General features: G+C 42.7%; 1 protein-coding gene across 3 annotated transcripts in view; it reads right to left on the bottom strand.

Moving 5' to 3' along the window:
- The window catches only part of LOC122401153 (histone demethylase UTY), a 118,396-nt gene that overhangs the window by 61,883 nt on the left and 43,201 nt on the right, over positions 1 to 13,312 (bottom strand). The gene's annotated exons all lie outside the window — the stretch shown is intronic.

Genomic DNA, 13,312 nt, shown 5'->3' with positions numbered 1-13,312 from the left:
AAATACTTAAAGTAAGATACGAATTATTATATTTAGGGGTTGAGACAATCATCTATAAAGCTCCCATTTTATTAATTCTATTAATAAAAATGTGAATTTGCAATGAAGATTCGATTGGATGACCAATAGGCCAAACATCGATACGTCGTCGATGTTAGTCACTAGGTCTAAGGGTCCTCCTCCCCTACTATCGTTAAGACCGCAGGCCCAGGGGCCTCAGGGTTGCACAAGAAATCTGCGTAAATTTTTTTTTTTTTAGTAAATTTCAAATAAAACACTTGGAGGTGTTGAAAGCTACTGGTAACAAAATTCGGGGCGTTTTGATAAAATTGACACGAGGTGGACTTTGTAAAACTGTATTCTGTGTCTGTTCATGGCCAAAGCCAATGCAATTCCGTACCCTGACGGAAAACCAGGGTCGCGAGGACATCCTTGACAGTATGGCCCTCCTTTTTTCAAGTGTCCTGGCCTCCGTTAAGAGGGGGGAACGCACCGAGGAGAAGCACATGGCTTCAGGTATTTATTTCAACGTTTCTAACAATAGTTTCGATACGAGATGATGGAATATACGTATGTACCAACATCGCGAAACGGTGCAAATATGGCGCACTCGAGAGGCGGGAGAAAAAGAAACCGGCGGAAAAGTGCGAAATATCGTTTGCATCCGCTTTCATCCGACTTTGATCGGAGCAACGGTGGATTAACGAGGTCACCCGCTAAATCGAGGATCAAAGCCGGGCCCCGAAGATGCATCGCGACTCGCGAACGAAACGCTGATGAGCTTTTGTGTATCTTTCTCCACGCTTCTCGTCCCCGTCGTTGGCCGCGTCGCGTTCGCGCCTGCGCGTTTCGCCATTTTTCTCGTTCGCGCGCCTCGCGAACTTTTTCCTCTCTCGTCCGCCCCCTCCAACGGGGTGAACCAGAACCCCGCGTGATAAATTGGACGGCCAGGGCGAGGGTGGCGTTCGACGTTACGCGCTAATTAATGATCGTTCAACCGGTTTCCCATCATGAGCTCGTGAAAATTCACAAGGCACAGGTGGAACGCCTAGTTTCCGCTATTTCTTGCAGCGAATCGGTGGTCTCGTTACAGGGGAGATATTATAATACTTTGTAAATACTTTTACTTTCGGTTCGAGTACGTATTCACCCTCGTTAGTTAGTTAGTTATTTAGTTAGTTTGTCAGTTAGTTAGTGTTGGTTTTTCTCTTCTAAAAGAGAAAGTTTTCTTTATGTAATAAAAACCATCGACGCGTATGTTGCGTTTAGAGATACGAGTCAAGAGGGTGCAGCTGTGTTCCTTCGTTGACTTGTTTAGACAAAGTATAGGACCGATTGGGTCTGAGGGTACGGGACGAATTCTTCGTCACTGACCTTTCTCATTCTGTATGTTTCTTTCAATGCGTAATGACGTGCCTTCCAAGTGTTTCAAATAAAGCTTAGTAAAAGTTATATCGTTTAAATTATTTTATTTATTCCATCACCTATTTCCTAGTTAGTTTGTTTGTCAGTTAGTTAGCTAGTTAGTTCGCAGGTAGTTAGATAGTTCGTTAGTTAGTTAGTTATTTAGTTAATTAGTTTGCCAGTAAGTTAGTTAGTTTGTCAGTTAGTTAGTCAGTTAGATTGTCAGTTAGTTAGTTAGTTTGCAGTCAGCCAACGATACTTAGTACTCGAGCATAATTACACTTTTTATTAGGTTAAACGCGCGTGTTTAATATCGATAATACTTATTGGAATGGTTTTCCGAACGCGGACGAAATTTACCGCAACCACGCGCTCATCTATGAACGTCGCTCACCTGCTTCGCATTTCTGCGTCTACTTAACCCAGATTCCTCTCATGCGGAATTTAAATGGCCACGTGCAGCACGGGGTGGTTGTCGTCAACGAACGTCAACTATGCGTGAAGTAAAAAACAAAAAGCGATTTTTGCACCCCCTGGGCATTGTTACATCGATGACGTTACCAGACAAAGTCGATCGACTCTGAGTTTAAATTTGCGTACGCTAACTTCTCTTGTACAAACGGTGGTTGGTAGCGCCATTTTTCCTAAAATGGAAAAATGAATTTTGTCGCGAATATTTTGCAGGGAATAAAATCTTCTTGCCTGTGGTCGTTACGCGAAACCATAGATCAAAGGAAAGACTAGATCGAACGGAGAAGGAGAAAGGTCGCGAAGGGAAAGGGACAGGGGGAAAAATCGAAGAATGAAACGAGCGGTAGTCTAACGCTTCGCGAGAGGAGGGGGGAAGAATAATAGAGCAAGGAGAAGAAAGGTGGGGTAGTAATGGAGGGGGCTGGAAGGGGAGGGCAGAAAAGAACCTAGAGTAATGGCGAATACAGAAAAAGGGGAACGGGAACGAAAAGGTAAATCGAGAAAGAGGTCGTGTGCGTTATTCCGGCGATGAAACTCTGGTCCTCGCCACTTTCACAAATTCTAAATAAATCGACGATCGATTATACTATTAAATACTATTCTCTAGCAATGTATTTTCATTAACATTTTACCAGTACGAAATTCACTACTGTACAAAATCTATACTGTGTAATAATACTGTGATTTAAATCTCGTGATTTTATATGTTAGAATTTACCGCCTAACTGAAACCACTTCTAATAAATTGTTTTTACGAAACGAGGTGCTCTGGTGGGCAACGAATCTCCGGAAGATGTCGTTGAACCGATCAGCCAGGACGTCCAGGTACGCATTCCTGCGTGTCAGGAGTGAGAGTCGCGGTGAAACGCGAATACACAGCCTAACCTAGCCCAACTTGGTCGCGATGGAGGGTGACGCTAGCAGAGACAGGGGACGGGGAACCACAGTCGTCGGTGGAAGCTGGAAAGGGTGGCAGAGAGGGGTTAGGGATCATCGATTTTCGTGCATCGCGTGGGCGCGAACCCGCAGATGATGGCCCACGAGGCCTTCGAATTTGCCTTGCAAAGTCCCATCCTCTAGAAACAACGCTCATCCTCGCTGATGCCAGCTCCAAGTTCCAATCATGTGTTTAGCTCATGAGGGGGAGTGATCGTCGTGGGTGGAACGTCGAAAAGATTACAGGTGACTCGCGAAATTTGACAATCAAAGAGAGATTTGCATGGCACCGATGACTGTTGATAAATATTTCTCGCGAATCAAGAGTGAAGAGGATGAATGATTCTGATCATAAAATGTACTCTGTGTCATGTGATTTTTTTTCAACGAATTATTCGAGACTTTTATGCGAGGGGTCCATTGCTTCCTGTGCTCGCTACCAGAGGGCTACACGTTCTCGTCTCTCTCGCAAGCGCTCGACCAACTTCCAATATCCTGGCGTTTAAAGTTCGCTATTTTCTTTTCCATCTTGCTCGGAGTACCCCAAACTCGATACTTTCTGATATCGAGGGAAATTCTTCTACGAGAATCATTATGCAAATATGGTATATCGTGATGAAATTCGGTAAAGGATAGGATGGATCGATCATCGTGGAAACGAACGGCTAATTAGCGATATTTGGAGGGGTTCTGTTGGTCCGATGGCTCGAGAGGCGCAGGGTAAACGGGTCAATACTCGGAATTCCCTATCCGCTTTAAGGTATGGCGCGTTAAGGGACGCGAAGAGGCTGAGAGCGGAGCCCTGCATAGGATCGGGCGCTAAACGAGGGAGGATGTTCGCTCGATCGTGGACAGAGATACGGGGAAAAAACGCGCGGCGGAGTATCAACCCTTCGAACGACGCGACGCCGCCGGGGAAAGAAAAATCTCGAACCAACCGAGGATGAAACTTTAATAAATCCCTCGAAATCCAGGCTACGGATGCCAGCGACGGTAAATCTGGAGCATCGATCGATATATCGAGGACGTCTCGCCGAGATACGCGCACCCGAGTATCGACCAATACTTCTTCCGGAACCCCGTCCAATTAGAAACCAAAAGCTATTTCCGTAATTGTATCGTGCAACGTTACGCCGCGGGTTCCCTCGACTCGTGAATTTTATCGAGATTACGCGTAATTTTCTCGTTAAAAAATTAGGACGCGTTGGGAAAACGTCCCCTGCTACCGTGGAACTGTTTTAAATTACGTGAAATAATAAATCTCTACTATTATAGCGATTTTCATTTGTAAATACGTGTTTCGATGTTTCTCTCTGGTTGTTTGGAAACGTATGGATTAAGTAACGGCAAATAACTTGTACAAAAGAATTTTTTCGCGAATCAGGATGGAAAATTGTGCAAGGTTTAGCAAATTACGGGCTCATTTATCAAACCGTGCGGGGAATCGAATTATCGCGTTTAGCGAAATGTCCTGTTTTGCAAGCACCTCTTCCGACGATCCATTCTCGACACACGCTTATTCGTGAAGACGAAACCGATCGTAGATAAGCGGAATTACTTTCGAATCTAATCAAAGCTGTAATTAGCTAAATAACTGGCAAGCAATATCTCGAGAATGTGCTAATTGCTTAACGCAGCATCCAATTATGTCCTGAGGTCAACTATATATATATATATATATACCTTCTGAACGCATAGATCATCGAAGATGAGACGTTTGAAAAGTTATCTTGAAAATGAAAATCGCCTCGTTTCCTCTGATCGTCGTTATTATTTCCCCGGTTAAGAAAATCTCTTTATCGGACGAGCGAGAATAACTCGAGTACCGTTCCCTTCCACGGCGCGTCTTTTCCGGCGTATTATGAAACGTGTTTCACCCGCGGGCGACGTAATTTCCATTGAAAAGTTTCCTTCTTAGCGAACACGGCATTAAGCACGCCGCGATGCTGTGTCGGATTGTAATTTCGCGCGTGTAAAGCCGCACGAAGAGGCGAAGCAACATTACGGTGCGTGCGTGCCGGAATATGTTCCTGCGGCCGCGAGATGCCATCTGATACCATGCGCAATAAGCCTTACGCGTACATTGTCCCGCTACCATATGCTCTCTGTCTACGCGACAATGAAGCCCTACCTCCGCGCCACGACCAGAATTTTACCATCGTTCTCTTCCGCGCGCGCCAGGAAACGCCGACTCCGAGCGACTTTCGAAACGAAAAACACGCGAAAAACAAGAATATTCGGCAATTTCTCGAACATTCTTAGAATTTGTAAATATTCTACACTAAAATACGCGTTGTTTGCCGTTTGAAACATTAAAATCGCCCAATCCGTTCGGAAGTTATGATGTTTTAAAGATACGCACGAAATTTTCGGGGTACATTTCTGGTCATGCATTATATTTTCAGTAATTAATTTTTTTTTCGAAAACGTGTAGGAATTCAAGGGTATGTCTATTCACCAAAAATTATTGTAATTGATCCTCGCAACTAAAAATAATTTTTGCAGAATGATTTGAAATTTTTTAATTTCGTTGAAAAATTTGTCCAACTGCTCGAATTTTTTTCTCGAGAACGTGTAGAAATTCGAGGGTATGTCTATTCACCAAAAATGATTGTAATTAACTCCCCTAGCTAGAAATAATTTTTTTAAAACGATTTGAAATTTTTTATTTTCCCCCAAAAATTATGGCACTACTCGAATTTTTTTCTCGAAAACGTGTAGGAATTCGAGGGTATGTCTATTCACCAAAAATGATTGTGATTAACTCCCCTAGCTAAAAATAATTTTTTTAAAACGATTTGAAATTTTTTAATTTGCCCCAAAATTTGTCCACCTACTCGAATTTTTTTCTCGAAAACGCGTAAAAATTCGGGGGTATGTCTATTCACCGAAAATGATTGTAATTAACTCCCCTAGCTAAAAATAATTTTTTTAGAACGATTCCAAATTTTTTTTTTTCGACGAAAAAATTCAGCACCTATCCCTGTCTATTTTTCTTAAAAATTCGTTTTCGATTTTTAATAAATTTGATTGACGTCCTATGGAAAAGTTGTTTAAGACTTTTTTGTAGGTATCCATTAGCTCTACTTCAGAACAAAATTTCAATGAAATACACTCACCATTGTAGGAGTTATGGTCGTTTGAGTATTAGATCACTTTTATGAAGTTTTTCTCAGTTTACAGGGTTAAGGAACAACTTTTCTAATATTCTTAGAATTTCTACATATTCTGCACTAAAATACGCGTTGTTTGCCGTTTTAAACATTAAAATCGCCAAATCCGTTCGGAAGTTATGATGTTTTAAAGATACGCACGAAATCTTCGGGGTACATTTCTGGTCATACATTATATTTTCAGTAATTAATTTTTTTCTCGAAAACGTGTAGGAATTCGGGGGTATGTCTATTCACCAAAAATGATTGCAATTAACTCCCCTAGCTAAAAATAATTTTTTTAAAACGATTTGAAATTTTTTAATTTGGCCAAAAATTGTGTCAAACTACTCGAATTTTTTTCTCGAAAACGCGTAGAAATTCGAGTGTATGTCTATTCACCAAAAATGATTATAATCAATCCCAGCAACCAAAAATAATTTTTTTAGAACGATTTGAAATTTTTCAATTTCGCCGAAAAATTTCTGCTCTCTGTCGATATTTCTTAAACAATTCGTCTTTGATTTTTAATAAATTTGACGCTGTACGCAAATGTTGTTTAATACTCTTTTACAGATATACATAGGCTCCACTTCGTAAATAAATTTCAACGAAATACATTCACTATCGAGGCCATTAGAATCAACTACTTCTTCCTCGAATCCCCAAAGCTAGAACTCATATACAAGGTGGCTATGCATCAGTGTGTGTAATTCAAAACAATTATAATTTCTGTCGCTGTTGTTAACAAACCTTAAAAAGCAAAGTTACACCGCCTCGATCCAAAAGCCGACTTTAACCAGGTAAAAAATGGCCGACTGGTAAAGTCTGCTTATATATATTTTAAGAAAAAAAATATTCCCGCCAAGACGATATAATTACCACGAGGCGTATCAAAGCTCTGAATAACGCGGTCGCGTTGAAAGCGTTTCAGGGAAAAGAATCCCGGCGCGGGCGGCGCGTTCTTTCGCGCGCGAGCGCTCTTCCATTCATTAATCGCGCTAAACCGCTGATGCAGTCCCTCTGCTCGCATTCTTGCTCCCGGCTGCCAGCCGCGGGTAACGTTCTTTGGAAAATTTACGAACGCCCGGGCCATTCGACCGGCGACCAAGCCCGAGGCCAAAGCTATTCCAAGCGCCACGCAAACTTCCCTCTATTTATTTTAACAATCATTCATGAATGATTAACAATCATTCAGAATGCATGGAGTAACTTATTATTTCAAACGAGCCATTATTAAAATTTATCTGTGTAAATAAAATTGTCATTTCGAAATTGCAAAATTTTCAGTCCATTTCAACATAGGATGTATATATATATATATATATATATATATATATATTTGTGTTTAATTTGTGTGAAACTAAAATTATACGAGTTTCAGAACTGTTCAAATCTACAGATGTTTAGGAAAAATATACGACAAATCAGTATTCAATTTTGATAATTATTATAGTTAAACCATATCTAGAATGTATTTGTGTGAAACTAAAATGAAATTATACGAGTTTCAGAGCTGTTCAAATCTACAGATGTTTAATTGAAATTGGAAAAACATACGACTAACTATTATAGTTAATATCTAGAGGATCGTCACTGTGGTAAGACTGCAGTACTAACAGAACCACCATATATAGAAAGGACTTTGTGGCCCGACCGGAAATACGCGCCGTTTCTTGCAAAAGAAAACCAGAGCTTAAGCAGAGCAGGAAGAAAAGAAAATTATCCTTCATTACAAGAAGAGCAAACATTCTTCGAAGGAAAACAGTTATAACGTTGAATGTACGTAGGTCAATCGGTAAGTATGTTAATCCCCCCCTCTTTGAAAAGAATACGAACGAAAGGTATCTTTAAAGCTTCCCTGACGCCATTTCGAGGGCTTGAAAAATTGACCTTGCAGTTTCCAGCCGGAGAACTTTGAAATTGATTCGCTGGAAATGGCTTTTTGGCACGAACGCCTGTTATTTGGATATGAATTTCGCCGGTTTCCGGGTATCTATCCAGGTATCGAGCACCGTGTGTTGCATACGTCTGCACGGTGCTTAACGTACGTGTGCCATAGTCGGGTACGGCACGCTATCATCGTCTATGCATCTCGTGGCCGGCATGTACCGTTGCATTCGATGCCTGCAACTTGGCAGATAGGCGCGCGGGAAGGGGAATATTGCAATGCAAAGAAAGCAACGTCAAAGTGAGCGAGTAAGAGAGAGAGAGGGAGAGAGAGATCGAGAGAAGGGGGCAGAGTGCTCTGAATGGAATAGCGAATTGACTTTGGAGGGAAATCTGTCCCCCTTCTACCGATGGTCTTCGTGCCACCGTGGCCTCCCTCTGGCTTCCACGACGCTACACTGAATCTTGATTGTGTAACTGTCAGAGCGTTTCCTCCTTGCGAAACGCGCGACGTATCGACTCTGTATCGAGCTTAGAGAGATAGAAAGAGACGAGGATCGCGTACGTGTAATGATAGAGGGCCGCCGCTGCATCGCGTAGTAGCACGAGTGACCCTGCGGCGTGTTTCGCGTGGTGCAACCGCCAAGCAGATGAGTAGATTGCGCGACGGCTATTTTTATTTTCCTCCCGAACGTACATCCGTGCCGTTAATTATGAGACTAGATAGCGAGAGCGTGGTCGTGAGAGAGTTGTGCAACCACCACGCGACGGATTCTGTTCCTCTTATTGATCTTAGGGGCCGCAGCACCGTTCTCCAAACCGGGGAACGCTCAAACAGACCCACAAGTTTCAATTTCTTCAACTCGTACCATTTTCTGCATTCCCATAAAGCGGTACAGTACTGGACATAAGTATTGGTAGCACAAATGCTTGGAACTACTAATCAAATTGATTTGAAGGAAAAATTTCTTGACCCCCGGGAAAAAAAATTTTAATGGGAGATTCTAGAGACCAAAATAAGACGAAAATCAAGAATACCAATTTGTCGATTGAGGCTTCGTTCAAAAGTTATTAGCGTTCAAAGTTCCGCCTGTAGAACACCACTGTCGTATACTCTAACTTTAAACGTTAATAACTTCTTAACGAAGCGTCAATCAATAAATTATTATTCTTGATTTTCGTCTTATTTTAGCCTTCAGAATCTCCTATTAAAATTTTTACAAATAGTTTAAAAAAATAATATTTTGTATCGTTGAGATTACGGTTTACTTAGAATCGAAATAAATACGTATGTAAATATCGAAATGTTACATAATTTATAGGTGGTCCCAGAGGCGAGAAATTTATAATGCTGACAAATTTTCGAGCACGAATGACCAGTCGGGGAACTGTAACCGGAGAGGCGACGACATTCACCGGCGCAAACGAAAAATTTCCGTGAAAGCAAGGCGCCTGGGATACCGTGCATCGAGGGAAAAGAGCCGATAACAATTCCCGATCGAACTGAAAGCCAGCAGCGGCACACACAAAAATAACTCGGCGTGGAACGGGTCGGTTCGATAAACGCACATGTTCCAGGAGCATTGTACTCGCTCGCATATAGAACGTAAACTCAGGTTGAATAATTCTTTTGTAAGTGATTTCCGTCCGAGTCCGTGCGATGTCCCTTCGATATCAATTTTCCTTGCTTCTTTATTTCGCTTTCAAACGCGTCGGCGAGAGCAAACGTTTTTACAAAAATGTACGATTTCGAGGCAAAGGGGCCGGAGAATTAGAAAAATGCGTTCTAGCGTTAATAAACTGTCATACCTGAAACAGATGAGACTCTCTTCTCTGGTTGTAACGATACAAAAAATTCTATATTATATAACGGAAGTAAATTTTGTAATAATGTTCGATATATCTTTATGAAAATGTTACCAACAGATTGGTGGCGTTTTCCCCGTTGAAACGAGTCCAAACACGACCTAGTTCGGACGACTTTTATTTATTCGTAATCGAGACTGAACGTGATTGGTTGGGATAACGTATGAGTAAAAGTGGTGCAAATTGGGCCGTGTTTGGACTCCTTTTAATCGGGAGAGCACTACGAATTCATTGATAGTACTCTTACGAAGATATGGAACATGTGTATGGCAAATAATTTGGGGAAAAATTGGCACATGGTTAAAAAATGAATTCTACAAATTTTAAATGCAACGTACAATTAGTCGCAGCGTCGAGTATCGAATTTGAATTTCACCGTATCCTGTTGCGTGTTCGTGGGTTCAGACTACTGTGCTTTGGCAAACGTTAACCGTCGAGTGCCATTAGTCTCTGCAATATTTACCTTTCCTCGAAAGGCTTCGTTAAAAACTGCTCGAGGGTAGCAGAACGAAAGAAACGCCGGCCGTTTCGAGCTTTTTTCTTTTCTCTTTTGTCTCGGTGTACCGACACACACTTTCAATGAAGTCCCGGTTATTGAAAGTAATAAGACAAAAGGCGCTACTTAGGGTATTTACGTACGGACGAGCGTGAAAAGCGTTCCCGTGTCGTTCGAAAATCGCGCGCTGGAGCTGCTACGAGAGAGAGAGAGAGAGAGAGAGTTCGTATCGCGTCTTCTTTTTTTCCTCTCGTCTCCGTCGAGAGAGCGTACTGATAATTATTTTAATCGCAGACCACGTCGCCGTAAGAGATTCCATCAGCACCGTTGCATAATTGGCCAGGTTCTATCGGGCGTCGAAGAGGTATAATCTTCCTGACACTGAAAGCGGAGAACTTGACAAGGTTGCCGAGCTGTTCTCGGTTTAAACTTAGCAACGGTCTTCTTTCTCTAAATAGACAGCGGAATGCTCGCAAGATCAATTACACGGGGAAACTTCTCACCTGTGGAACGACTTTGTCGTCTCGTTCGACGATCCCACCGCTCGATAAGCGCGTTGTTCGCGAAACTGGTTTCGGACCAGATATCAGAAACAGATCCTTCCCATTATCGTTCGACGATTTTTAACTTTGTTCGAAAAGAGACAAAAATCTAGTTACGTATCTTTGGATAGATTAAGACTTCAGAAACAGATCCTTCACTTTGTTCAAAAAGAAACAAAAATCTAGTTACGTATCTTTGGATAGATTAAGACTTCAGAAACAGATCCTTCACATTATCGTTCGACCTCGAGATTTTTAACTTTGTTCGAAAAGAAACAAAAAAATCTAGTTACGTGTCTTTGGATGGCTCAAGGTAGCCCAAGGGCCCTTTTAATCTTTAGCCCCCCTCCACCTCACCAGCCTGTGAAACTAATTTTTCTCGCAGTCTTTGACGAGTAACAAAAACTTTGGCTCACAAAGGGTTGAAGTGCATCTTGAACGTTACACCAGGAACCTCCACACACGTTCGTAGTGAGATTGAACTCCCTTCCTCCAATCGTGAAACGAGTTCCCACGTCGGTCGACGAGTCTTATTAAAGACGTCTCGAAATCAATTAACCAAATAATGCGGCTACTTCCCGAATAATGTCGTTTAACGTCGGCGAGTTCTCGGGTAAGGGGCGACACACGGATGTGCCGTGCACGCAACGATGAAAGAGGGGGTCGAGAAAGGGAGGGTACGAAGAAAAGAAAAAGCGGAAGGGAGTCGTTAATCGGTTGGGGGTTCGATCCAACGCCGCTATACTCGGCATCTGGCAAGTTCGAATATCCACCGGCAACCCTTCCCGCGACTCTTTTTTTCAGACTGTCAGCTTTGGGAAGGAAGGGTTGCCAGCCAAGAGGTCTGAGTACACACGGCGAGAACGGGGGGACAGGGGGTGCTCCACCCCTGTCTGCACACGCATACAGAAAACTGCCAACCATACGCGAGGGGGGCGAGGGGAGGAGCTCTTCTTTTGCAACGATATCGCATGCACAGCGAGGATAATACGACAGAGATCGTTTATATGCATGTAGTATGTGGAGACGTTACGAAAGAATTTTATTAAATTGTCCTCTTCTTCCTGGCGCGACTGTCTCGCGTGTCTCCAGCTACGGGACACGCGAAAACTTTTCTTGCAACGATAAATTAGCTATTTGTGACTGGGCAAACTCGAGTCGATTTGTATGCTTCTATAGTTTTGTCGAGTTTTGATCACACTTTTAAATATCTTATTATTTCTGCTGTGGTAAAGATGTTCATACATACTAATGGAAAGTGTTTCGATCGAGATAATTATGTGAATCAAGTGTTGTATTTGAAGCTACTGTTTCATAGTTTAAGAAAATATGATATTTGGAGGCCTCTCACGCTATAATAATTAACGTTTTCATACAAAATTTTTCCAAGAAGTAGTTCAAGAAATATACTTTCCAAAACATTAAACATTCATCGGAAAAAGTTTCACACAGTTGTTCCCAAAAAATTCCAAAATATTGCCTCTATTTTCACAGTGATCCTCCCCCCTTAAGATCGTCGACGAAGATCAATTTGTTGGAGTATTTAGTGCAGAGGGATCTATGCCACAAATAATTGTCTATATTTCGAATACAATATCGACACACTTGGCTAATAATACTCGACTAATGGCGGTCTTTACACACGTGTAGTTAGAGACAGAGTGGACCTCGCCCAAACATGCCTCGTCGCAATACAAAACAAAAAAGATGTCGCGATTTCGTTGCTAATTCATCGATAAACTAGTTTTCCATATAATATCCGAACACAATTTCCTGATTACGGATTAAAAACACTCGTCCGTGGAATGATACACATCGCCCAGTGGAAAGTAAGTTTCGTTTGAATCGGTCGAACCGCGTTTCATCTTAATTTTAGTGAAGCACGCCTCCTCCTCGACGTTACCGCAACGATGATAATTACGCAATTCGCGTTACGAAGAGCGCAAGCACGAAATCGTACCAATTACCCGCGGAATTACGCCTTTGTGGGGGCTCGGCGAATCGCTCTAATTACTTCTGTCGACAGGTATTTAACAAAAGAAGAAAAAGAGAATTGAAGTAGGGACGAGCACGATTCGCGGTCCAACGGGCAGAGGCGCAGCACTCGCCGAGGGAAGAAAAAAATGAAACGGCCGTGTACGTGTATCCTTTCCTTCCCATTCGCTCTCGAGTGTACTTTCCCGTGGAAACAGCGATGCTCGCGCGTGTGCACTGTGACATGTGCGACTCCGTGCACTTGTCAGCGAGGAACGAACACACAGAGAGAGAGAACCGAAAAACCCCTTGCAACGCACGCGAGAATCTATTGTTCGCTCGTGGATGACAACCGACGCGATACGAGCTGGAGGGGGGGGATTACTGTACATCGTTTTTTCTCCGGTCCCTTTTTCGCGTTGCTGCGCACGATCGAAACCGATGGGGAAACGGAATGCCGCGCGAGTATCGTGAAAACTCCGCGTTCCGGAGTATCCCGGTCTCCGTGAAACGAGAGTGGAGAGGGTGGGGGGCTCGTGGAGGGGATTGGGCGAAGCGGACGACCTATCCCCTCGCCCCTT

Source organism: Colletes gigas, unplaced genomic scaffold, assembly GCF_013123115.1.
Source record: "Colletes gigas isolate AHSC1104 unplaced genomic scaffold, ASM1312311v1 Colletes_gigas_Sc00002, whole genome shotgun sequence".
NCBI lineage: Eukaryota > Metazoa > Arthropoda > Insecta > Hymenoptera > Colletidae > Colletes > Colletes gigas.
Note: the sequence above shows the minus strand (reverse complement) of the source record. Positions and strands in the feature narration are given on the sequence as shown.